Source organism: Humulus lupulus, chromosome X (assembly GCF_963169125.1).
Source record: "Humulus lupulus chromosome X, drHumLupu1.1, whole genome shotgun sequence".
In the NCBI taxonomy this organism is placed as follows: Eukaryota; Viridiplantae; Streptophyta; class Magnoliopsida; order Rosales; family Cannabaceae; genus Humulus; species Humulus lupulus.
The window spans coordinates 130,824,302-130,849,917 of record NC_084802.1 but is presented as its reverse complement, the minus strand read 5'-3'; the positions used below and the strand labels follow the sequence as shown (position 1 = coordinate 130,849,917).

Below are 25,616 nucleotides of genomic sequence, written 5' to 3'. Positions count from 1 at the left end.
TAATACCCTTCAGCTTTTTTTTTCCCCAATCCTCCCAATCTATCCATTAGATGAAGGATTATATAATGTGGACCCGGAATCCCGGATGCATTAGTCATCCATCTAGCTATTATTTCCTTCATTTCTTCTCTTTTGCCAATCAGAGTGATTTGTGCTCTCCCTCCATGGCTTTCCCTCCCTCCCTCCCTCCCAAATTTCTCTCTGCCAAATATACTATAAACTAGAAAACATAATTGCGCTTCGCTCAGTTTTTGAAATAATTAAAAAATATATATTTTTAAGTATTATTGGGAAGATTGTGTGGTAAGGAGTCTTTTTCACCCTACTCGTACAACATGTTCATTATATGCACACGTGGAAGTGTCTTGATCCCAATTTCTTTTATGATTGTGTTCATTGTATAACGAATTATTAAAGTTTCGAAAACAAAGTTTAAACACCTTGTTGAACATGTAATTTTATTTATATATTTATTATTATACATTTTGCATGGTTATTTTTAATGAAAATTCTAAATTATGTATAAAAAAAAATTTGTTTTGTGTAAGGGTTATTTTGGCTGATTACCCTTTATTTTTAAAAATTAACTTTTACTCGTGTTTTGTCAAAATGTTAAAAATATGAATAGATAGATCCATTATTTGAACACTCTATTTTGAACAATTACCCGTTTTGAACTTTTATTTTTAAAAATTAACCTTTGGACCATGTATGTATTCAAAAGGTTCAAAATTCTTTATAAATATTAAATTATATATATAATATGTTTTATGTAATGGTTATCACTATTTGAACCTTTTGTTTTAGCAGATTACCCATTTGGACCTTGTGTTTTATTAAAGCGTTAAAAATAGGAATATATAGATAGATTATTTGAACCACATATATTTTGATCGATTACTTATTTTGATCGTTTATTTTTAAAATGGTAAAATAAATTATTAAAAATTTATCGAACAGAGAGTTCGTATTGAATTTTCGGAAAAAATATTTGACTAAAATAGAGTAGATCAGAATATATTTTCTTTTATATATTTGTCTTGTAGTTTAATTTTAAAACATTTAAATATTTATATTTATATATACATGCACGCTTCATTTTAATTATAATTGTTTACCGAGTTTTTCAGAAACTATAATTATATTGAAAAAAAAGAGTTAGCAAGAAAGGCTAAGAAATAAATAAGATCATAGTTTTTACGTGGTAGGGCTATTAATGAACCTTAGTCCACAAGTCACTAGTATTAGGCTTTAGAGAGTTTTGACAATGGAGGCTTTCTACCATTTTAGCAGTGTTTTGCTTACAAGAGAAATTATAGGATCCTCGCAACAGTGCACAAATGACCCTATTTATAGGTAGTCAAATGACTTGGGTCGGATTAATCCGGCCCCAATAAGGATATAATTACAAATGCTCGCTAACGGAGCCATAATACAAGAATGTAACATGATTAAAGGATATTAATCTAGGCCCACTGGTCCGGCTTAGGCGTGATAAAGCCTTACAACTGTCATTTGTACGTTGGCACAGACTGATCCGCTTGGGCTACCAAGGGGATCCTGGGGACAGCATCTGGCAGTACCGTTTCCTAGGAACAGTTTACGTTCTGTGAGTACCCCATACTGCAAGTTAGTTATGGAGACACCCTTCCGGATTTCTCGGGGACACGTCAGCTGTAGGAAAGACTGGCTTGTTCTATCCGGATAAGTGGTTCAGGTTCATTTAACCAAGCCTTGGGTTCATTTATTATAATAGACATCTTGATGGTGGGTTTGAGCATTGGCAATGGATCCGGAGACCTTACCGGGATCCCACTCGACAGGATCCGTCTCTTGGAATGGATCATCCGCCTCAATGATTTACATCCCGGAGGATATGGATTGGGTGTAACAGGGGAGGTGATTCGGGCCTGCATCTCAATTCTGGCCCCTTTATTATGCTTGTGCTACTCACCAGCTATTGGGCTCGGCATGATTTGGGTCGATAGGGTTTGGTTGCTCATTGTTCACTGGGCCCTCGATGGGCCCAGACCTCTCCTGGAAGCCCATGGAAACCATTTGTCCATGTCATGTGTACAAGATGGAAAATATGGATAACATTTACCCCCCAAATCTTCACCCGTGTTTCCGCAGTGGAGACTTGCCTTCTTCCTCCCAGATCAATCAATTATATCCTGGTTCGTTTACCTAAGTCTTGGTTCATTTACCAAGACCCAGGTTCATTTACCTACATCCAGGTTTGTTTACTTGGGGGGAAACTGGTCAATCCTCATCCTTTCAAATTCCCTTTATCCTAGACACGTGTGTCCAAGTTGATGGTACGTCTGTGCCACTCGCGCCCAAAAAATCTGGGGAAAATCTTCTGATGACCTAGGTGATTGATGGGTGTCAGCGCATTTTTTGAAGCGTCCAGTCTATATGAAAAGGTGCTTTGAGCACTTGAGTGGGTTGTTTAATGCTTTTGCATTATTCGGAGTCGTCAGATGGGGATTGTTTTGGGATTTTCAATGTGGGCCGTTGGATGAGGGAGGCGCAGATCGTGGATTGACGAATCCAGGATTTAGCACTTAATTGGGCCATTTAATGCCTTTGCGCCGTTCAGGACCGTCAGATGAGGATTATCTTGGGATTCTCATTGTGGACCGTTGGATTGAATATGAACTTTTCTTCCTATAAATACCTCATTAATATCTCTTCAAAACTTTTACTGATCCAAAATTCTCAATCTAGAGAGTAGAGAGCTAAAACTCTGAATGTCCGAAGTTGCCGAAGAACTTTTCTAATGATTAGTGCATCTTTGTGCCCACCTGTTTCCGACAAAGCCCTATTTCCTTCATCAAGAAGAAAACCCTGTTCTGGGCGATCCGTCTGGGAGCGTCGACGAACTTCTTTATTGCCTCCTCAGGTTCAAGGCCGAACTTCTGTCGATGTTGTCGCCTGTATCTCAACGAATTCCAGATCCACTACCTCACAGTAAGTTTTCTGGTCGTTTCTTTATTTCTTCTTGTCATTTTTGTTGTCATGTTGTTTCTGCAACCATATAGCTGTTAAGGTCGCGACCACCATGTAGGGTGGCTCTAGGTAGTGGTAGTGATAGAGATGAACTGTAGGGAACTTTCTAGGTGAGACTCCACTATAGATAATTTGATTGATGGAGTGGGCTTGATTTCTCTGAATCATTGAACCCAGATGTCTCAAAATCATTTGGGTGAACTAGTTTTTTAGCAAATACCCTTGGCCTTTAGCAACTGACTTGCGTTCTTGGGATCTTAATTGGTCCCAGATCTAGGTCTGAAGGGGACCTCTCCAAGAAGTTTTTAGGAGAATCCCCGTACCTTAACCAATTTTCTTCGGTTTTGGTGCTAACTGCTTGGTTTTTTCTTTTCTTGTCGTCTCCATGTCTTCGATCATGGTTTGTGGCGTCACCGTCTACATGAAAGATATAGTGAATGTGGGCCCCGTCGTCCTGGAGAAGCATAAACTTCCTATTGGCAACACGTAGGAAATGGATGGGGAAGTGAACGAGTTCCGGAACTACCGGGTGTTGAATGCGCTGGAAAAAGCCCTCGGGGTAGAGTTGACTCCAGGGCTCTTCTATAACAGGCTAGCCCAGAAAGAAGAGAAGGTTCACACTGGAGTAGGCACATGCATGGCCTAGAGCGTAGACCATATCAGTACGGGAGCAACTCTCCCGCTCCATGACTACTTCGAACGGTTCGTTAAGTTTGTGGGGATCGCGCCTTTCAAGGTTTTGCCCCAGGCATACAAGTTGCTTGTGGGATGGCATATATTTTGTGCCTCGAAGGAGATCGTAGCACCCACCCCCACAGAGGTGCTATACTATTATCGGTTGGATCCACAGCTGAAGTCCAAAGACAAGACCTAGGAAGGATTTTATAAGTTGAAGAGTCGTGGCGTTAGTCCGGGTCCATATAGCTCCCGGAAACATCCCCCGGATGTCAGACACTACTGGTTCATGAAATTTGGGTTCCTTTTAGAGAAGATCCTTACCCTGGTGTTGGACTTTCAGTGTGTGGGTAAGTTATCCCTCTTCATCCTTCGTCTAGCCCTTCGTTTTGTTTATTGAAATCTCACGTTCCTGTGAACAAGTCTGTATGCTCAAACCCTGCTCACCAAGTCAATCTTGAATCGTAAAAAGTTTTACGCCACCCTCAGTGCCGAGGAGCTGGACGTGGGAGGGTTCGTGACCACGGAGAACCTTCGATTGGACAGGCTGATTGTCGGCCATCAATCAATAGACGCCCCTAGCTTCCAAGGGATGTAGTGTGAGAGGGATCCTGATCTGAGATAGGAGTTGGCCCTCATTCATATGGAAGTGGTGGAGGTTGCGGTCAAGGCGGACGCGGAGAAACTGAGAAAAGAGCAGGCGCACAATGTGTGGAGCGAGCCGAATCTGAAGAGCTGGATGCCTTTCTCGAGGGGAGGCAACCCAACACAAGATCTCCCTGGGCTAGCATTTTGGGTCAAGGTAAAACGCCTTCGGTTTTAATTTACACCCCTCATATTGAGGGCTTAGTTAGGAATAGGCAACGGTGCCGTTATTATTTGACCTGGATTGTTAGCAACTTAGGCTTCCTTGCCCCATTGTCATAGACACACTGACTCTCATGTATTCATCCTGGTTCTTTCAGTATGGTATCTTTTTGGACCCAGACGACATGGGGGATAAGATTCATGCTTTTACACTAGGAGAGTTAAGTCAGGGCCAATCTATGGATAAGGGTCTGTCCCAGAGGATTTGGACTTGCATGTTTCCTTTGTATTTGTCTATCACCCCCATTTCTTTATGTTATTAATCCATTTTTTATTTCTATCTCAGGTTACTTGGACATGTCTAATCTCGTGGCCAAAATAAAGAAAATGATCGAGGCCAGGGCTACCGCAGCCAAGGCCTTAGCAAAGAAAACTGCCATGGGCCCCGCCAAGAAGAAAATCATTGAACTAATACTCGGGGACTCAGAACCAGACCTAGGGGTTCCGAGGAAGTTCAAACTGCAGCCTCGATCCTGGTGGCGCTGATTGAGAATCATCCATCTCATTCTACTCCTCTCCAGGTTATTAACTTGGAGTAGGAGCCTTCAAAAGGAGGTGGGACGAATAAAAGGAAGACGGACTTTGTCGCCGCGTAGTTTGCGAACAGCCACCTTGGATAGCAAAGATGCGCTCTTTGTCTCCTAGGCCATTCATCATTAGGCCACTATCGTAAGCCATATGCCCATCATGTTTCTTTATTATCATTTTTTTTGTGTTGTTTCTAACTCTGCTTTGTTCCAGGATGCCCTGTTGGCTCACAGAAACACGGAGCTGGTGGCCAAGATGGCAATGAAGTTGAAAATGGCCCAGATGGAGCTAGAGGGGGTTGTCAACCAGTGAGAAGATGCCAAGGAGGCCCTCTCCAAGGAGGCTGCCGGGTACAAGCTCAACATGAGTAAGCTCTGTCCAAGAGAGATGTCGAACACAAGAAGTTGGTGGATAATCTTGAGGCGAAGCTATCCTGTGCCCGCGGCTTAGAGGCTTCAACCAAGGCACTCTTGGAGGTGGTCGATAACCAACTTCTCCAGGAGCGTGAAAAGGTGGCCTCTCTCGAGGCACCAAACCAGGCTTTGGAGGCTATGGTCCAGATGAAGATGAAGCGGAGCGAGGAGGCTTGCAAGGAGAAGGAGCAGGCTAACGAATTATTGGCGGCCACTTTCGATGAGGCTGTTTACATGGCCTGGCTCCAAGATAAGGATATGAATCTCCTCCTCTATCCAGATCTAGCTGCAAAGCAGGCCGAGTTTGAGGCCAAGGAAAAAGAGGACACGGCATTTCTTGTTGGGGATTAGTAGGATGAGAACGCTCCAGACGTTCTTGATCAGAACGAACCCCAGGCCTGAGCCTGTGTACACTTCTTTTTTTTTTTGTAAACATATTATTTTTTTATGGGTGTGGATGCGCTTAAGACAATTCCTTATTTAACTGTACTGTTATTATATTGATTTTTGTTTTTCACATTGATTCCCGCTTTATATTCATTTTTTCCCTCAAAAATTCACTAAGTGTTTTACCACTATGCATGAATAAGGACTAAATGTGGGATCTTGGTTCCAATGGCCAGGACCATTAGGGGGAAAATGGTAGAAGGTAATTACCTTATCTTGAAATCGAAGTTCGAGTCTTGACGGCCTGGACTGTTTTGGACTTACCAAATATAACTTAACTGGTTTATCCTAACTCTATGGTTCAGGTTCCAATGATCTGAACCATTATAGATTTTTCAGATTTAACTATCTTATCAACCTGGACCATTAATGATATGACTTAGGTTGAAATTATTTGATTAACTTATCTTGAACCCGAGGTTCAGGTTCCAACGGTCGACCATTTACAAGACTAAATTTAATCAATTTAAACCTAAGGTTCTAGTTCCAACGGTCCTGGACCATTATAAGGAAACCATGACTAGGGATTTGGCTGTCTTGTACCATGTTAGGTCTGTAATAATCTTTTGGAGTTGAGTTTTGAACGCTCTAGACCATAAGGATCCATATTAGGACTGGGCTTTGAGCCTTGCATCCTTTTTTGGAACCCCAGTCTATACGAATCTGGATCAGGACTAAGCTCTGGACTTAGTATCCTTTTTTGTTTTTAATCCTGTACTTGTATAGATGGTCCTCCTACCCCCCTAGTGACCAAAGAGTGTAGTCTTAGGTCACTTATTCGTGTAAAAATTAAAGACGGACATGAACTTTTTCTTCTCTTAAAACATTCCTTATAGTGTTTTGTTCACACCATTTTCATTAGATAAAATATTGCCCTGGGGCATACATTGCTTGAAAGTAAATGTTAGAGAGAGCAGAGTTAAATCCTTCTGAATATTGATAGTATCGGTGGAGGTGTTCTACGTTCCAGGCCCGTGGGACCTCTATTCCGTCTAGTCCTTTTAAGCGATATGTTCCTGGACATACTTCATTTTTTATCTCTTAAGGTCCTTCCCAGTTTGGTCCTAGAACCCCCACTATGGGATCTTGAGATGTAGGGAAGACTCTTCTCTGGACTAGATCTTCAGTTATGAACCTTCGACTCTTAACTTTTGAGTTAAAGTGCCTTGCGATCTTTCCTTGATACATCTTCAACTGCACTTGTGTTTCTTCCCGGATCTCTTCAATGAGATCCATGGATTTATAAAGCAGGGCATGATTTTGGATGGGATCATATGTGTCTCATATGTGGGATGGGACCGTAGTTTCTACTTGGATGACTGCTTCGCATCCATAAACCATTGAGTAAAGATTATGTCCAGTTGAGGTTCTTTCCGTGGTCCAGTAGGCCCATAGAACGCGAGGCAACTCTTTTGACCACTTCCTCTTGTAAGCTTGTAGCTTTTTATATAGTTTCCCCTTCAAATTCTTGTTCACGACCTCTGTTTTCCCGTTTGCTTGAGGCCTTGCGACTGCGGAGAAGCTTTTGATGATTCCATGGCTTTCACAGAAGTCGATGAAGTGGATGCTATCAAATTGCTTCCCGTTGTCGAACACGATTTTGTGAGGGAGGCAGTATCGGCACACAATATTGTTGATGATGATGTCTAAGGCCTTGTTGGAGGTGATGGTGCTCATTGGTTCCGCTTCGACCCACTTGGTGTAATAGTCGATGGCTACAATGGCATACTTTACTCCACCCTTCCCGGTTGATAGGGATCCTACCAAATCAATTCCCTAAACAGCAAAAGGCCAGGGACTGGTCATCAGGGTTATCTCTGTGAGAAGGGCTCGTGGGATCTTCGTTTGCCTTTGGAATCGTTCGCACTTGTAGACATAATATACACAGACCTTCTTCATTGTTGGCCTGAAATATCCTTGCCTGAGGACTTTCTTAGACAAGCTGAGTCCGGCTGTGCGATCTCCGCAAAAGCCTTCGTGCACTTCATGCATGATTGTTCTCGTTTCGGCCCCGGATACGCATTGAATATAGGGAATGGATAACCCCCTGTGATAGAGTGTCGTCCATCATGACGTATCTGGGAGCCTGGTATTGATGCTTCCTAGTGGCGGCCCTGTCCTAGGGCAATTCCCCTATGGCTAGATACTAGATGAAAGGACACATCCAGGACATAGTGTAATCGATGGCGTTGATGATTGCAAGAGCTTGAATACTGGGCGCGAGTAGATGGTTGATTGAAACTACCCCAGAGAATTCTGCTTCAACATCCATGGCCAATTTTGTCAATGTGTCTGCAAACACATTATGTTCCCTGGGCATCTGGCAGATGAAGTATCTTTTGAAATATTGGAGCAACTCCCAGGTTCATGCCATTTAGGCAGCCATCTTCTCCCCCATCATTTGGTATTCTCCCAAAATCTGCTTGACTACCAGCTAGGAGTCGTTGTGGACTTTGATGTTTTCTGCTCCCACTTCTCGGGCCAAGTGCAATCTGGCCAGCATGGCCTCATGCTCGACCTCATTGTTTGATGCTTCAAACTAGAAGCATAGGGCGCTTTGCAACTGGTGACCTCGAGGGAATATTAGGATGATCCCGACCCCAGTCCCATTCCCATTGGAGGCTCTGTTCACAAAGATCTTCCAAAGAGGCACTACGGGGTCAACATGTTCTTCATCATCGGTTACCCCGGTGCATTCTAGAATGAAGTCGGCCAGGTTCTGTCCTTTGATGGAGATTCTGGGGGCATAAGTGATATCGAATTGGCTCAGTTCCATGGCCCACTTCAAAAGTCTTCCCGATGATTCAGGTTTTCGTAATACTTGTCGTAAGGGATGGTTCATTTATACCTTGATGGCATGGGCCTAAAAGTAAGGTCTTAACTTTATGGAAGTGGTCAGTAAGCAAAATGTCAATTTCTCGATCAAAGGGTATCTGGACTCCGCACCCAGCAACCTTTTGCTTATGTAATAGACCGAGAGTTGTACCTTTCCCTCTTCTCGCACTAAGGCGACGCTGATAGCATGTTCTGACACTACCAAATATAGGTACAGTGGTTCCCATCCACCGGTTTCAACAAAGATTGGTGCTTGGGCCAGATGCTCCTTCAATTTTTCGAAGGCCTCTTCGCATTCAGTCGTCCACTCAAACCTCTGGTTTCCACGAAGTATGTTGAAGAATAGGATGCACTTGTCCGTGGACTTCGACACAAAGCAACTCAAAGTTGTTATTCTTCCTGTCAAGCTTTGAACATATTTTTATTTCTCGCCGACGGCATGTCAATCAGTGCTCTGATCTTGTCCGGGTTGGCTTCTATCCCTCTTGAGCTTACTATGAAGCCTAGAAACATCCTGAATGCCACGGCAAAAGTGCACTTCTTGGTATTCAGCTTCATCCCGTACTTTCAGATAATGGCAAATGCTTTTGTCATGTTGTCCGCGTCTTGGGCTGATGTCTTGGACTTGACCAACATATCGTCTATGTAGACCTCCATGTTCTTCTCGAGTAGGTTTCGGAACATTCTGTTGACCAGTCTTTGATAGGTGGCCCAAACATTCTTGAGCCCAAAAGGCATGACAATGTAGAAGTATACACCCTTGTCCATCTGGAAATAGGTGTGTTCCTGGTCTGCTACATGCATCGAGATTGTTTGTAGTCAGAGTAAGCATCCATGAAGCTTAGCAACTTGTACCCAGATGTAGCCTCCACCATCCGATCAATTTGGGGTAGAGGGAAGCAATCCTTTGAGCATTCCTTGTTGAGATCCGTGAAGTCGATGCAAGTCCCCCACGTTCCGTTTGTCTTTGGTAACAACACCGGATTTTCCAGCCAAACGGGATACAAGGCCTCCCAGATGAAGTTGATCGAGGACAACTTCTCGATTTCCAGCTTGAGGGCCTCTACCCTTTCCTCGCCCAGGGGCCCTCGCTTCTACCAGACGGGATTCGCATTCTCGTCGATGTTCAAGGCATGCCATATGACGTTGCGGTCAATCCTGGTCATATCCGGGTGGGACCAGGCCAGAACATCCTGGTTTTCTTTTACTCGGGCAATTATGGCAACCCTGACCACCAAGTTTAAATTTCTCCCCACCCGGATTACTTTGGTCGTGTCAGTGTAACTGATGCACACCTTCTAACCCTCCTCCATGGGTTATAATGCCCTATCCACCTCTATTTGCTGATCCAATTCGTTGTCTTCCCGGACCACCCTCCATGTTGGCTGTGGTAATGAGATTGGATCAGTGTTCTCCTGTTTGAGAGGTTCTTCGATAACCATGAAGATTGTTCGGGCGGAGACGTGGTAACATTTTTGAGCGCCCTTCTGATCTCCCCGTATTGTCCCCACCCCGTCGTTATCAAACGGGAACTTCATTCATAGATGGCGAATGAAGGTGATGGCACCGAAGTCAACTAGTGCGGGGCACCCAAAAATCACGTTGTACGCAGCTGGGCAATCCACCACTATGAAGGTACAATATTTGAATGAGATTTGAACCTCATTCCCCAGTGTAACGGGGAGTTGAATCTTGCCCATCGGGAGGAATGCATCCCTTTAAAACTGTAGATCTGCGTTGGACACAAGGCTAGGTCCACCTCTGTTAGGTCAATCGCCATGAAGGCTGGCTTAAATAGGACATTGATGGAACTTCCGTCATCCACCAATACTCAGGATACTCTTTCAATTGCGATTTGGGCGTCAATGAACGTTCCGGGCATCTTCCTCTGTGAACGTTATGAGCAGATCCATCAGATTTGGGCGCTGGGTCGGAGTCTGGAAAAATGCACACACCTCATGGTCATGATCAAGTTCACTGAGGTATCTCTTCTGGTCATTCTAGGATGGTCCTCCCATGTGCGGGCCTCCTGATATGGTGGCTACGTGGCCATCTACTCAAAGAGGCGCGGTTCCGGGGGGATATGGCATCCTGGGCCCGTGATCCATAGGGCCTCCAAGGGATTGCACCATTGAGGCCCCCTGAAGGGCATGTGCTTCCGATCCTGGAATGTACCCTCCCTGAGGAGTTCGGTACGGGACTTGCGCGCCCTGGGCCTTAGGTTTTTTGGGAGTCGTGGGCAGTCCTAGAAATCCAGTTGGCATCCTAACCCATTAGTGGAGATGTCCCAGTTTTATCAAATTCTCGATCTCATCTTTCAGCTGATGACATTCTTCAGTTGTGTGGCCTACGTCCTTGTGATAGGCACACCTTTTGCTCGTGTCCCTCAAATTCTCTCCCCCTTTAAACATGGGGCTTGGTTTCTGGAAATGAACTACGTTGCCCGTTGCCAGGTAGATATTTTCCCGGGTTATCCACAAAATTTGTATACTCCGTGTAATGCAGCTCGTACCCCCTCTTTCCCTTCTTTGTGGGCTCGGACTAGCTCTGATTTTTGCCATATCTCTTTTCCCTGGAAGGGTTTATCCTCACCTCAGCCGCTTTGGTCTGGGAAGGTTGGGCACCTCTGGGAGCGACACTGTATCCAGTCGGTGTCATTTTGTACCCAGAGAAATGGGCTGAAGGAGCTGGAGCATACCTAGATGATCAGGGAAGACATTTCACAGAGGCATCGGGATAGAAATGTCTTCCCTGATCATCTTGTCTGGGGACGTTCCTGCGCTTAGTACCCTGCGGGCGTTTCCCCTGTGGATTGCTCGGCCTTGTGGTCTTCATACCCCTCTCCATCTTCCTCGTAATAGTTTTCATCGTATTCACCCCCTTCTTCAAATTTCTGGGAATCGTTAGGAAGAGGCCCATGATAAGGCATATCCTCTGGTGGGTCTTGAGGAAATGGTTGGTTTTGCAATGGTTCTCAATTTTCTTGTTGCTACTAGTGAGCGGGATCAAACACGGTATGTCTGGTGTTCACCATCTTCGTAGATGACAAAGAGTGATTCAAGCATTCTTCTGGCTCTCAATCAAAGCACCAAAATGTTTATCGAGTTTTTCGGAAACTATAAAAATATTGAAAAATACGAGCTAAGAAGAAAGGCTAAGAAATAAATAAGATCACAATTTTTACGTGGTTGGGGTGTTAATGAGCCCTAGTCTACAAGTCACTAGTATTAGGCTTTAGAGAGTTTTGACAATGGAGGTTTTCTGCAAGTTCAGCAGTGTTTTGCTTACAAGAGAAATTCTAGGATCATCGCTACAGTGCACAAATTACCTTATTTATAGGCAATCATGTTACTTGGGTCGAATTAATCCAGGCTCAATAAGGATATAATTACAAATGCTCGCTAACAGGGCCATAATACAAGAATGTATTGAGATTAAAGGTTATAAATCTAGGCCCACTGGGCCGGCTTAGGAATGATAGAGCCTTGAAGCTGCCAATTGTATGTTGGCACGGAATGATCCGCGTGGGCTACCAAGGAGATTCTGGGGACAGGATCTGTCAGAGTACTGGCAGTATCGTTTCCTAGGAACAGTGTACGTTCCGTGCGTACCCCATTCTACAGGTTAGTTATGGAGACCACCTGCCGGATTTCTCGGGGACACGTCAGATGTAGGAAAGACTGGGTTTGTTCTACCCAGATAAGTGGTTCAGTTTCATTTACCGATGTCCAAGTTCGTTCACCAAGCCCGGGTTCATTTATCATGGCAGACATCTTGATGGCGGGTTTGAGCATTGGCAATGGATCCAGAGACCTTACCTGGATCCCACTCAATGGGATCCGTCTCCTTGAATGGATTGTCCGCCACCATGATTTACATCCCAGAGGATATGGATTGGGTGTAACCGGGAAGATGATTCGGGTCTGCATCTCAATTCCGACCCTTTTATTATGCTTGTGCTACTCGCCAGCTATTGGGCTCAGCATGATTTGGGCCAACAGGGTTTGGTTGCTCATCGTTCACTAGGCCCTCATTGGGCCCGGACCTCTCCTGAGATCCCATGGAAACCATTTGGCCATGCTATGTGTACAAGGTGGAAATATATGGATAACAATAATATATTTAAAAAATATCTCTCATTTAAAAATACATTTAAATATCTCTCATTTAAATTAGTTAATTAATTTATCATTATATATAGATAGATATTTAGAAACTAAGATAAAAGAAAATAGAGTTAATAGTAATTAATTTATTATTTTACAGAGATAGATTTAGAAACTAAAATAAAATATAGTTAATTTCTATTGTTATTTTTTTTTAAAATAGAATAAAAATATATTGTTTTTAGAAAAAAATTAAATAAAAACATGAAGAAAAAAAAACTAAGAAAATAGATAGAGTGATTCGGAGTAATTTTAGAGTGCTACATCATATTTTTGTGGCTCTCATTTATATAAATATATAGATATATAATATTTAAAAATATATATATATATAATATGAGTAAGGAAATTATAATTTTTTTATAATGATAGAAAATTATAATTTTTGTATACATTTAGTAAATCTTCCACTTTTCTTTAATGTTATATATGCATTTGTAATTCACCCGAAATTATATATATACACACACATATATTAGATCATCACTTAAAAATGTGTCATAATTTTTTTTTTTTTTCAATTTCCTAATACTTTTTCTAATCTTATATATAAAAAAATATGAGGAACTATATCATAATTTCATTTTTTTTTTACTTTTATCTTATTTGATTAGCAAAAAAAATAAATCATAGCACAAAAAAAATAAATATTATATAGTCTTAGTTTCCTTGAGTATCTTGAACATATTAACATAGGAGAGTGTTTTTTTTTTTCCAAATGAACTCAATATTGTCACACCATATAATCTTTTAGGAATATTTGCGGCATAAGTACCCAATATTTGGGAAAAATATCCAGCATGGACCCAATCTTTTTTTTAACGAGTCAAGTACCCAAACATCCTAAAATTGAAATTTCGTCTAATTCCGTCAATATGGTCTCTGTTAGTGGGTCATAGTGGACACGTGTAAACTCCATATTAATCCATTTTTATTTATTTTTAATACCATTTTAAAAAACCATTTAATAATTTGGTTTTTAAAACTAATTTCATAAATTAATTTTATTTATTTTTAAAATCCTAAAAACTGATTTAATAATCAAAATAATAAAAAAAAACTTAATTAAAATAAACCAAAAATTAATTAAAGAAAAATAAATCTTTTACTTCTGAAGTGTTTTAAAACTAAAAAAGTAAACTAATAAAGCCAAACAAAACTAAATTTAAAATCCAAACCCTAAACTAAATATTTCCGTCTTTTTCTTCTCCTTCACCATTTTCTTCTTCCATTTCTTTCTGTGTGTGGCTGTTGGGGCTTGGGGATGGCTGGAGACGACGGAACCTCGGCAGCCAAGCAGCTTCGATGGGACCTCATCTTCTTCTTCACTTGACAGATCGGTTGTGAGACTCGAAGTTGGTGCCTGAGTTCTGCAACGTCGACAAGGGTGCGGCAACAAGTTGGGCTCATGGATCTAGGGAGGAAGAAGAATATAGAATATGAATAGGTCGAAGAAATTTATGGGTTTTTTTCTTCTTTGATCAAAATCTTGGGGTTTTTTTGGATCTATTTTAATGATGATGAGATTTTTGAGTAATGGATTTGTATTTAATTTAGATATTGAACGCAAATTCTTGGAGCTTAAAATGATTTGTTGGCTGATTTGGGCATTGAAATTTCTAGGTTTGCCTTTTATGATGAAAATCAATTTTAATTTTTGTTTCTCTGGGTTTCTATGATGATGAAGATGATATGAGACAATTTTTGTATTTGATTACAGAGGGAATGTGTTTGTCTTCTACTATGATTACAGAGGAAAGTGGGATTATGTTCTCGGTTTGAATGTTGATGGTTGAAGAAAGAGAGAGAAAGAAGATGGATTTGTGTTTGGGTTTGTTTAAAATCTATATGATCTGATGGGTCTGTGAGTATATGGGTATGTGTTTGAAGTTTTGAGTTTTAGTGAAAAGGAGAACATCTCGAGCTTCATAGGAATGAACTTCAATTAGGTTTTGAATTTAGTTTTATTAGTTTATTTTTAATTAATGTTAAAAACCAAATTATTAAAGAAATTTTAAAAATGGTTTTAAAAACAAATAAAAATGGATTAATATGGAGCCTACACGTGTTCACTATAGCCCACTAGCGGAGTCCATATTGATGGAATTGGATGGAATTACTATTTTAGGATATTTGAGTACTTTACTCACTAAAAAAAATATTGGGTCCATGCCGAATATTTTCCCAATCTTTTATATACATCCTCAAAGATTATCCACATGACTTTTAAAAAAAAAATAGGTCATAAAATATATATATATATATACATTTTTGTTAGTATATATTTATAATTTTTTTTCAATATATAATATATATATATATATATAAGAGTAAATGGTGACTAAAATATCTAATATTTTCAAAATGTTATACTTTTATATTTTTTTTTTTTTGCTGTAAATATAATTATTGCTTTCAAAATGTTGTACTTTTATACCCAAATTTTTTTTTTGCGGTAAATATATTCAATATTTTTAAAATGTTGCACTTTTATACCTAATTTTTTATTATTTTGATAAATAATAAGAAAATGAAGAGAAAATATAGAATTTTAATTATTTTTTAAATTTTAAATTATTTTCTCTTTCTTATTCTTTCTCAAAATAACTATTTTAAATTAAACATTAAAAAATGTTTTATTAAAATTAAAAAAAATAATTTAAAATAATTAAAATCTTATATATTTTCATCAATTTAAAATATAAGGATTTTAAAAAAAAGTAAAGGAAAAATATAAGTTTTAATTATTTTGATTAATTTTACTAATCGTTTTTTTATTATTTTGAAAGTAAAAATAATTTAAAATTTTAAAAATAACTAAAATCCTATATTTTTCTTTCACTTTTTTATTATTTCTCAAAGTAATTTTAAAAAATAGGTATAAAAGTGCAACATTTTAAAAATATTAGATATATTTACTACAAAAAAAAAAGATTGGATATAAAAGTGTAACAATTTGAAAAGAGTTTTTTTTCAGCTATGATCCCCATTCTTTAAACTTTATAACACTTAGGTCCCAAAATATGATTTTGTATCAGTTAAGTCACCAAGTTTTTTAAATCGTATCACTTAGGTCCTTAAATGATATTTTTGTTTCTTTTTTCTTTGAAAATACATAAAAAAAAAATACAAAATAAATGGTGAATTATTCTTAAAATATTTGGACATTTAATTTATGACAATGAGAAAAAAATAATGGTGAATCATACAAAATAATTTATGACATGAGAAAAAAAAACATTTCATGGTATTTTTAAAAATATTTAATATTTAATATTTTTATAAATTTTATTAATTTTTTATTAAAAAAATATTCCTACCTACGTTGTTATTTTATAATTAATATTAATAACTATATTATCTTCCTATTATCAATTGTTATTATATTTATGCTTTTTTATTTCATACATTCTTTTTAAAATTAATAATAGTGTATATAAAGCTATTTATGTGCATATATATATATATATATGATTAATTATAAGTTGCATTGTAGAAAAATTTACAAAATAAAAAATAAATATGTACATTATAAATATTGATAATCTCATGATAGTTCAGTAATAAATATTAAAAATTTATAGGTAAATTTTTTCTATTGAAACATTAATTTAATTTATAAAACCATTAAATATTTTTTAAAATGTCATGAAAATATTTTTTTTCAATGCCATGTTTGGTGTTATTATAAATTAAGTGATCCAATTTTTTAAGATTGATTCACCATTTTTAGTATTTTATTTATGTATTTTGAAAGAAAAAATAAATAAAAATAGCATTTAGGGACCAAAATGATACGATTTGGAAAGATTGAGGACCTAACTAATACAAAATCAACTTTCAGGAGCTAAGTGTTACAAAGTGTAAAGAATGGAGACTACATATGAAAAAAAACATTTTTGAAGACGTTGAGTATATTTACTACAAAAAAAAAAATTAGGTATAAAAGTGCAACATTTTGAAATATTTGGTATTTTAGTCGCTATTTACTCTATATAAAAATATATACTACAAAATTAAATGTAGAAATATAAATAATATGTTAAATATTAATATAAATTTGATAAACTCAAAAAAAAAAAATGTAATTATTGGGCAAGATTGAGTTAAATCAATCATTATAAAAAAAATATATTAATATTTAGACAAATTACAAATCAAAGTGAATGAATGGTTTATTTATAGCGTAAAAGTATAATCCCATAATAGTTTGTTAACCATGTGGGACTATAAGAATTTTTTAAATTGTTAATCAATTTATTTATTAAATAAAAATTTAGAAAAATTATAAATTATAAAAAAATAAATAAATCATATATTATTGATTATATAAAGTCATATTACCTCAATATAGCTATCTGTGTATAGATAGATAGATATAGATGTTGAATACAAAAATAAATGAGGATTGTAAAAGTAAAAAACATAAAACATTATTTTTCACTATTGATACACTTAATTTCACATACTAACTATTATTCTTTAACTGAGTACTTCTAAATATGACAAATTATATCTTCAGATAATTTTTGATAATGAAGGTGAATTATTGTCTTTAGGGATCAAGGAACATCAATATTTATAGTGTTGGTACACCACCAACTACTAAATTTAAATTAGAGATATAAATTTAACAGAGTTTCTTTAAATACAAAACAAAATATCCAAAATAAATGTATTGATTTTAAATAATAAAAAAAATTAGTTTAAATTCAAATAACTTAAACTAATCTTAATATTTGAATATTATGAAAACTAACATTCTCCTACTTTGTCTATATTTTAGATGCCGTAAGAAACAAAATATTTGAATTATGGTCCTAGGTTTCCTAAAGCAAGTCTTGTCACGATAACAAAATATTTGAATTTTGGTCCTAGGTTTCCTAAAGCAAGTCTTATCTCCCATGTATTTTAGAATATTATGTTTCTATTTATTTTTTCTCAATATACTTAACCAATAAATCCTATATTTATTATTCTATCTACACATTTTAGCGATTTTTTTTCTTCCAAAACATATGATTAAGATGCACATATAAATATGTTAAAATATAAAAATATATTAGAGGTTTTTTTTAAAAAAAAAAAAATAACATTGTTAATACAATGATAATTACATCATAGAACCAAATCTCATATTAACTACTTTTACCTTGAATTTTTCTGGCAATATGCATTTACACTACTACAAAAATACTTTTTTAGGACATTTTTTTAGAATACTCACTTAGATGCGAGTCCCTAAAGAATTTCTTTTAGGGCTCACAAAGCAAGACCTAAAAACTGATGTGTGTCCTAAAAATTTAAATTTTTTTTTAACAAAAGTTCATGGACTTTTTAGGATACTCATTGAGAATCCTTAAAAACACATTTTAGGATTGCAATGAGTATCCCAAAAACATATGTGGGTCATAAAAAACCTCAATAGAAAATTTAAGTGTAATATGAGTGGTGACTTTTAAGGACTCACTTTGGGTGTCCTAAAAGAGTATTAAGGACTCCCAAAGGGTGTCCTAAAAACTTTTAACTAAAAACTGACAAAAATTTCTATCATTTTCGAATTGGGCTATATTAGGGCATCATTTCTCATCAGCACACACAAAGGAAGAAGAAAAAAAATCAGTCGCCTCTTTCCCTCTACAACTCTCTCCCACCTCCATCACTACGAAGCCCCGACCGATGCCCTGCTACCGTCCCCCATCGCTAAAATGTGTAGCTAGAATAATATTTATATGTGCATCTTAATCATATCTTCTGCGTCCATTGCACCGGCGTGTGTTGATGGGAGACGGCGTCAGGGCGGCGATCGGGGCTTCGTACTGACGGAGGTGGGAGAGAGTTGTAGAGGGAAAGAGGCGGCTGATTTTTTTTCTTCTTCCTTTGTGTGTGCTGATGAGAAATGATGCCCTAATATAGCCCAATTCGAAAATGATAGAATTTTTTGTCATATTTTAGTTAAAAGTTTTTAGGACATGCTTTGGGAGTCCTTAATACTCTTTTAGGACACCCAAAGTGAGTCATTAAAAGTCACCACTCATATTACAGTTAAATTTTCTATTCAGGATTTTTAGGACCCACATATGTTTTTATCCCACTCATTGTGAGTCCTAAAAAGTCCAGGAGTTGTTTTTAGGACTCACAATTAGATGAGTGTCCTAAAAAAATGTCATAAAATGGTGTTTTTGTAGTAGTGATCATTCCCAATAATATCTAAAGACCTAAATTCAATCAAAATACCATTATTGAAAATAAAGCAATAATCCACAAATACCATAAACACCAACACAACTCTTCAAATGATCTCGAAACAAGATATCAATAACCATTTGAACAAACTTTGAATCCAAATCTAAAAGAGATTCAACCTAGAGTTGTCCAGTCTAAGCACGTCGAGTTGCTGAGAAAGTCACAACCACCATCACTAAGTGTTGATGCTCAAAATCTCACCAAGGGAAAATATGAGATTTATGCCATGAAGCCCCTATTTACACGACATAGATGCCAAGACGTTGTGGCCTCGCTCGGCCACGCCCGGCCACCCAAACGCGAGACGCCAACGACCTCGCTAGGACTCGCTCGGCCAGTCAGGCGCGGACACCATTGGCCTCGCTCGGCCGCGCCCGCACACCAGGTGGCCTCGCTCGGCCACGCCTGCACACCAGGGGGCCTCGCGCCCCAGCAAGCCCTCTACCTCGCGCAACCACGCCCGCACACCAGGTGGCCACGCTAGGCCACGCCCGCACACCAGGGGGCCTCGCGCCCCAGCAGGTCCTCGGCCTCGCGCAGCCATGCCCGCACGCCAGGCGGCCTCGCGCCCCAGCAGGCCCTCGGCCTCGCGCAACCACGCCCGCGCACCAGGTGGCCTCGCTCGGCCACGCCCGCACACCAGGGGGCCTCGTGCCCCAGCAGGCCCTCGGCCTCGCGCCCCAACAGGCCCTCGGCCTCGCGCAGCCACGCCCGCACGCCAGGCGGCCTCGCGAATAGGGGCACGCGTCAGAGGAGCCTCGCCACCAAGGGGCTCGCGTGGAAGTCATCACACCGCGCACCCATCTGTCAAGGACCCGAGAGCCTCACCTCACGCCATCACCTCCACGCACGCCAAGCGCCCCGTTCCCTATGCCTTGAGGGCCCCGATGCTCAGGGGCCCGGGTGCGAATTGAGTGGAATGTACCTGTACGATCTCATACTGGGTACGGCCCTTAAGACCTTGTACGTCGAAATACGGACGCCCGTACTAGTAGGGGAATGGGAGTACTGTAATAGGAGCATGGTCCGTACGTCTACGGCCCGGGGTCAGAGTCGACACCACTACCACCTGCGCCACTATGCCTGCCACCACTCATCAGACATGGGTACGGACAAGTAGTGGAGGCATCCTCCTGACATCTGCCCCTGTACTGGATGTACGACCACAACCTCTGAAGCCACTCTCCTGCCATAGTACGTATGTACTACTTGGTCTCCTGGACCACCATGTACCCAGGGCCATTAGAGCCTACTATAAAATGAAATCTAACCCCACCTGAAGGGGGGTTGGAAAATTTACTGTAGCAAAGGCTTAAGAGTGAATGAAAGATGGATTTCTCCATTGTTATTCTGTCATTGTTCTTGAGTTATTACTTAGATTTCTACAGCTCTTTTATTGACGATCCTTACTTGATAATTTTTTCCAACTCAACTTAGTTGACGAGTTCTCACCGTCAACAGTTTGGCGCCGTCTGTGGGAACGTTAGTTTCAAGCTACTGTTCCACCATTGTTTCCGGCAAGAAGAAATGCCAAGACATTCAAAGCGACTCAGGGAACCATGAGAGGTAGAGGTTCACCTGAACGGAGTCCAACTGAAGGCCTCCATGAAGGATGCTCCTCCACCCAGGGACGTGGAGCCCCCGAAGGACCCTGGGGTTCATGGAGGCGATAGAGTGGCCTCGTCACCGGCCGCTCCACCTGGAGAAAGTCCTCCAAGAGCACCACGGGGAAATGATAATGAGTTCCCTCTCCCAAAACCACCGCAGGAACCGAACTCCGGCCGGCAGGACCCAGGCCCCTCTACTCGTAGGCATGATAAGCATCCCCGGGTCCATTCCGTTAGCTCGAGTTCGAAATCTCGGTTTTATGAAGAGGAAATACGTGAGCTCCACCGTAAGAACCAAAGGTTGGAGACCACCTTGGAGAATATGCAAGAGGTCCTGAATGGCCTGTTGCAGGGTAAATCGAGCGTGACCTTGCCTAAGAGGAAGGAGAAAGGCAAGGACGGGGTGGAGACCACCGTACCAGTAGAAGATGGGAGAACGCAGCACTCTACCAGTAACACCCCCCGAGCGAAGCGACGCGAACACCCTGAACCACCTAAGCAGGCACAGAAACCAGCACCAAGGACCAACGCTGCCCCTCGCAACGAGGACGAGGTCACCTGTAAAAGAGCACCTTCGGATTTACGGGAGGAGCTTAATAAAAAGGGGGCTGGCAAAGGGACCACGCCCCCTATGGCGCCTCTGGAAGGCAAGGGAAAGGCGGATCTTAGCCCGTATGCTTTGAGGGACTCTCTAAAAAAGAGGAGGCAGGACCTGGACACGGAGATGAGGAGCCTGCGAAGCAAGATCGTCACCGCATCAGGCGGCCAGGCCTTTGAGGAAGAATTTGACCATGAGTCACCCTTTGTGAGGGAGATTCAGGCCATCCGGCTCCCTGCAAACTTTAAGGAGCCCAATATGACCCCCTACGAAGGAAACACAAATCCGAAATACCACCTGGATGCGTTTAACGATCTGATGAAACTGAGAGGGATTGGAAGCGGTGCTAGGTGCCATTGCTTCGCTGTCACCTTGAAAGGACCCGCCTACAAATGGTTCAAAAGGTTAAGGCTGGGGTCCATCAGGTCCTGGCAGCAGTTTTCCGATGAATTCCTCCAACAGCACCATGCCGTGCGGGACTACACGATGCCAGGTACCAGCCTCGCCAACGTGAAGCAAGGGGAGAATGAGAGCCTGAAGAGCTACATTCACCGGTTCAATATGGAGGCCGCGAAAGTGGGGAGCCTAACCCACCAAGAGTTAAAAATGGCCATTACAGCTGGAGTGCTCCCAGGAAGCAAGCTGTGGGACAACATGTTGAAGAGGGAAGTAACCGACTTAGATGACTTCTACGAGAGAGCACAGAAGTATATTCGTGTGGAGGATGGCCACGCAAACCTAAAGGCAAGAAAGGAGGAGCCCCACGCGAAGCCCCCAGCTAACGACGGGTCGAATGTGACAAAGAAGAGAAGGGCGTACGATGGATCAAGAGATGACCAGCAGCGAAAAACCAAACAGGGGAATGATCATAGGCAAGCGGCTTATACTTACTACACGAACCTCACAGATACCAGGGAGCACATTTACCTCACCAACGAAGATCGAGTTCCTTTCAAAAGGCCCCCTCCAATGAGAAAGGACCGGACCAAAAGGGATCCTAGTAGATACTGCCAGTACCACAAGGACACCGGTCACACCACGGCAGAGTGTATCCATTTGAAGGAAGAAATTGAGGAACTCATCCGCAGGGGGCATTTGGGCAAGTATGTGCGCAAGGATAACCAGAGGCCAGAAGGAGGAGTGTCCCCATCGCGGGCACGTGAGGTGGCCCCGGAAGTGCAAGGAGAGGTTAGGAACATCTTTGGAGGACCAGGATTCGGAGGCGATTCTAGGAAAGGGCGAGACAGGTATGCCAAGGAGGCCCGACGAAGTCCACTACATTGCATTTTAAGTTTGGAGCAATGTCCCCCGAAGAGCTTCAAGGGCGAGAATGGCTCAATAACTTTCACTGAAGAAGATGCGCAGGGGGTACATTTCCCTCATAATGACCCCCTGGTGCTAACCGCCCAACTTGCTAACATGAGGGTACATCGGGTCATGGTGGATAACGGGAGCTCTGTGGACATCTTGTATCGACAGGCGCTGGAAAAGATGGGATTGAACCTCCGTCACCTAAAGCCTTGCACTACGACTTTGTATGGGTTTACGGGAGATTCGATGCAACCCCTAGGGACAATCAAATTAGCCCTCACCATGGGGGAGCAACCCAGGCAAACCACCGTAATGGCTAACTTTTTCATGGTAGATTGTACCTCAGCCTTCAATGCGGTATTAGGGAGACCCTCTCTGAGAGAATTGAAGGCGATAACTTCTGTGTACCACCTAGCTATGAAATTCCTACCCCTGGGGGAGTAGCATGTGTGAAAGGGGAGCAGAAGGAAGCGAGGGAATGCTATAACGTGTCCCTCCGCGCAGCCACCAAACCATCTATGCCAATGACAACGGCTGCGTATGAAGAAGCGACCCACACAAGTTAGATCCGCACAAGATTGGACCCACGGGTTACAGAGCCTCTCGAGAAGTGCTACCAGCAAGGCTTCGGCTCTCAGTGTCAAAAGAACCTATGTTTAGTTTATTCTTCGTTATTTTAGCTTAAGCAAGTAAGAATCAAAGAGGCTACCTAGGTAACCTCCTTGTTAGATGTAACCCCTCTTCCTTTTTTTTTTTTTTATTTACAAAGTCGGCTGTAAACCGCGTGTTATGAATGAAACTGTTTGCAACTTCATGTGTTATGTTTCTTCACTACGTGGGCATCAGCCAAAGTGCCTGCCGAAATAAATTTCACCAAACACTTGGGGGGCAGGACAGGAGGCAATAACTTGCGGCTAGCGAGGGAAACTTAAAAAGGGCCCTCTAACGGAGGATCCTAAAAAGGCCCCCTCGCCCTCCTAAAAAGGAGGCCCCTAAAAGGGACCCTCTACCAAGAGGACCCCTTGCCCTCCTAAAAAGGAGGCCCCTAAAAGGGACCCTCTACCAAGAGGATCCTAAAAAAAAACGACCCTCCATCAGGAGGACCCAAAAAGGACCATGACCCTAAAAAGGACCCCTTAACGGGGATCCCAGAGGGACCCCCTATATCAGGGCCTTAAGCAAAGTCCTTGCAAGGCATCTCCTGGGATCACAAGGATTAGCTACCCTTGTGAACATCGACGAGGCCATAGGGACTTACGAAAAATATATGGTAATGACAGTAATAAGTCTAGAGCGGCCACCAAGCTACCTAGCCAATAATAAGTCTAGAGCGGCCACCAAGCCGTCTAGCCAATATATGGTAACGACAATAATAAGTCTAGAGCGGCCACCAAGCCGTCTAGCCAAAAAGGGTCCCAAAAGAGACCCTCGCAAAAATAGTACTATGAATAACGACGAGAAGGATGCTTCTCGCAAAAAACAATAAGCGCGCGCAAGAATATATAAAAGGATAGCTGTTGGACCCAAAACGGGTATGTTTTAAATATTTATACTCGCAAGTGCACGAATCGTTTCGGAATATAATGTCCATGTAAGTACGAGGTCGAACCCATGGGAGTTGACTAACATCAAAAGAAACTATTTCAAACAAAGCAAGAATATTCTAACCTAGTTCCAAATATTTGATGAGATTTTGTTTTAGAAAAATAAAAGACAAGTAATAAAAAGATGTAAGATTAAATAGAAAAATGGTTTTCAAATGAGATATGTAAAATAAGATTATTAAGATTTTAGAATCCACAAAATGCAAGTTCAATAGTATTTATAAGTATATTGATTCCCAAGTTTTAATATAGTTGAAATAAATCACACTATATATTTTTTCAAAATATATTCTCTATTCAAGCACAAGTTACTCTTTCAAAAAGGTAGGATTTTTCTTCACTTATATAAGATATAACTTCTAAGCATTAGTTGTGTTACAACCTAGTGAAACTACAAAAAATCAAAGAGATTATGTTTAGGCAAAATATGATACTTATGCTCTAAGAATTAGATGTGAACAATTTAATGAAAAACATTTAATCAAAGAATATCATATTTTTGCATAATGAAGAACTAAGTGTAATATGCTTTAACAATCAATAATAGATGGAAAATGCATATCTTTGATAGAAAAAAAATCCATAAACAATGTTGTACAAATGGGAAATCAACATACAACAAAAAATACTATCTAGTTATATTTTGCTTCATCATCATCTTAATAACCTTTGAAAAAGATTAGAAGCTCATAACTAGATAAAAATTACAAAATAACATACTTGACATGCTCTTCAAAAGATGAAAATGGTAGAGAAAAGAGAGAAAAATATGTGTAGAATATGTTGAAAAGATGAAGAAGAAGAGCCCCCCCAAATGGTCTTACAAGACTCTATTTATAGGCAAAATGTGGAGATTAAATTAATCAAATTAAAATAAATAAATTGATTAATTTAATTGTGTTGGGAAGTGGTAGGATAAATAGAGTAAGTGTAAGAGTATTGGAAAAATGAAATGTTTGGTTGGGTAAAAGATTAGTGAAAAGCTAGGGTAAAAAAATAAATTAGGAATGTTTATTTAGGTAAGAAAAATAGGGAAAAGTGAATTGATATTTGAGTGAAAAATATTGGGAATGAAAATGTGATTTTTGGGTCTTTTTGGTGGTTGTTTGGTGCTTGGTCTAGGCTGGCCGAAATGGGCTTTGGTGGAGGAAGGCATCACTTGGGCCTTGCGGACTGGGCTGGCCCACGTTGGGGCTGCTTTGGTGATGTTGAGGAGCATGCGCTGGGACGAATTGGAGATGCTGAATGCGACTCAGGCGTGAGTGGCTGAATGTGTATCAGGCGGGCTGGAAGTCTTCATTGCTGAA

At 40.4% G+C, this 25,616-nt stretch overlaps 1 long non-coding RNA gene across 1 annotated transcript; it reads left to right on the top strand.

Annotated features, from left to right (window-relative positions):
- Positions 1 to 13,984: 13,984 nt before the first annotated feature.
- Positions 13,985 to 14,814, top strand: LOC133803357 (uncharacterized). Its single transcript, XR_009877918.1, has 2 exons — positions 13,985 to 14,566; positions 14,664 to 14,814. It is a non-coding gene; the product is annotated as an uncharacterized LOC133803357 (long non-coding RNA).
- Positions 14,815 to 25,616: the final 10,802 nt, after the last annotated feature.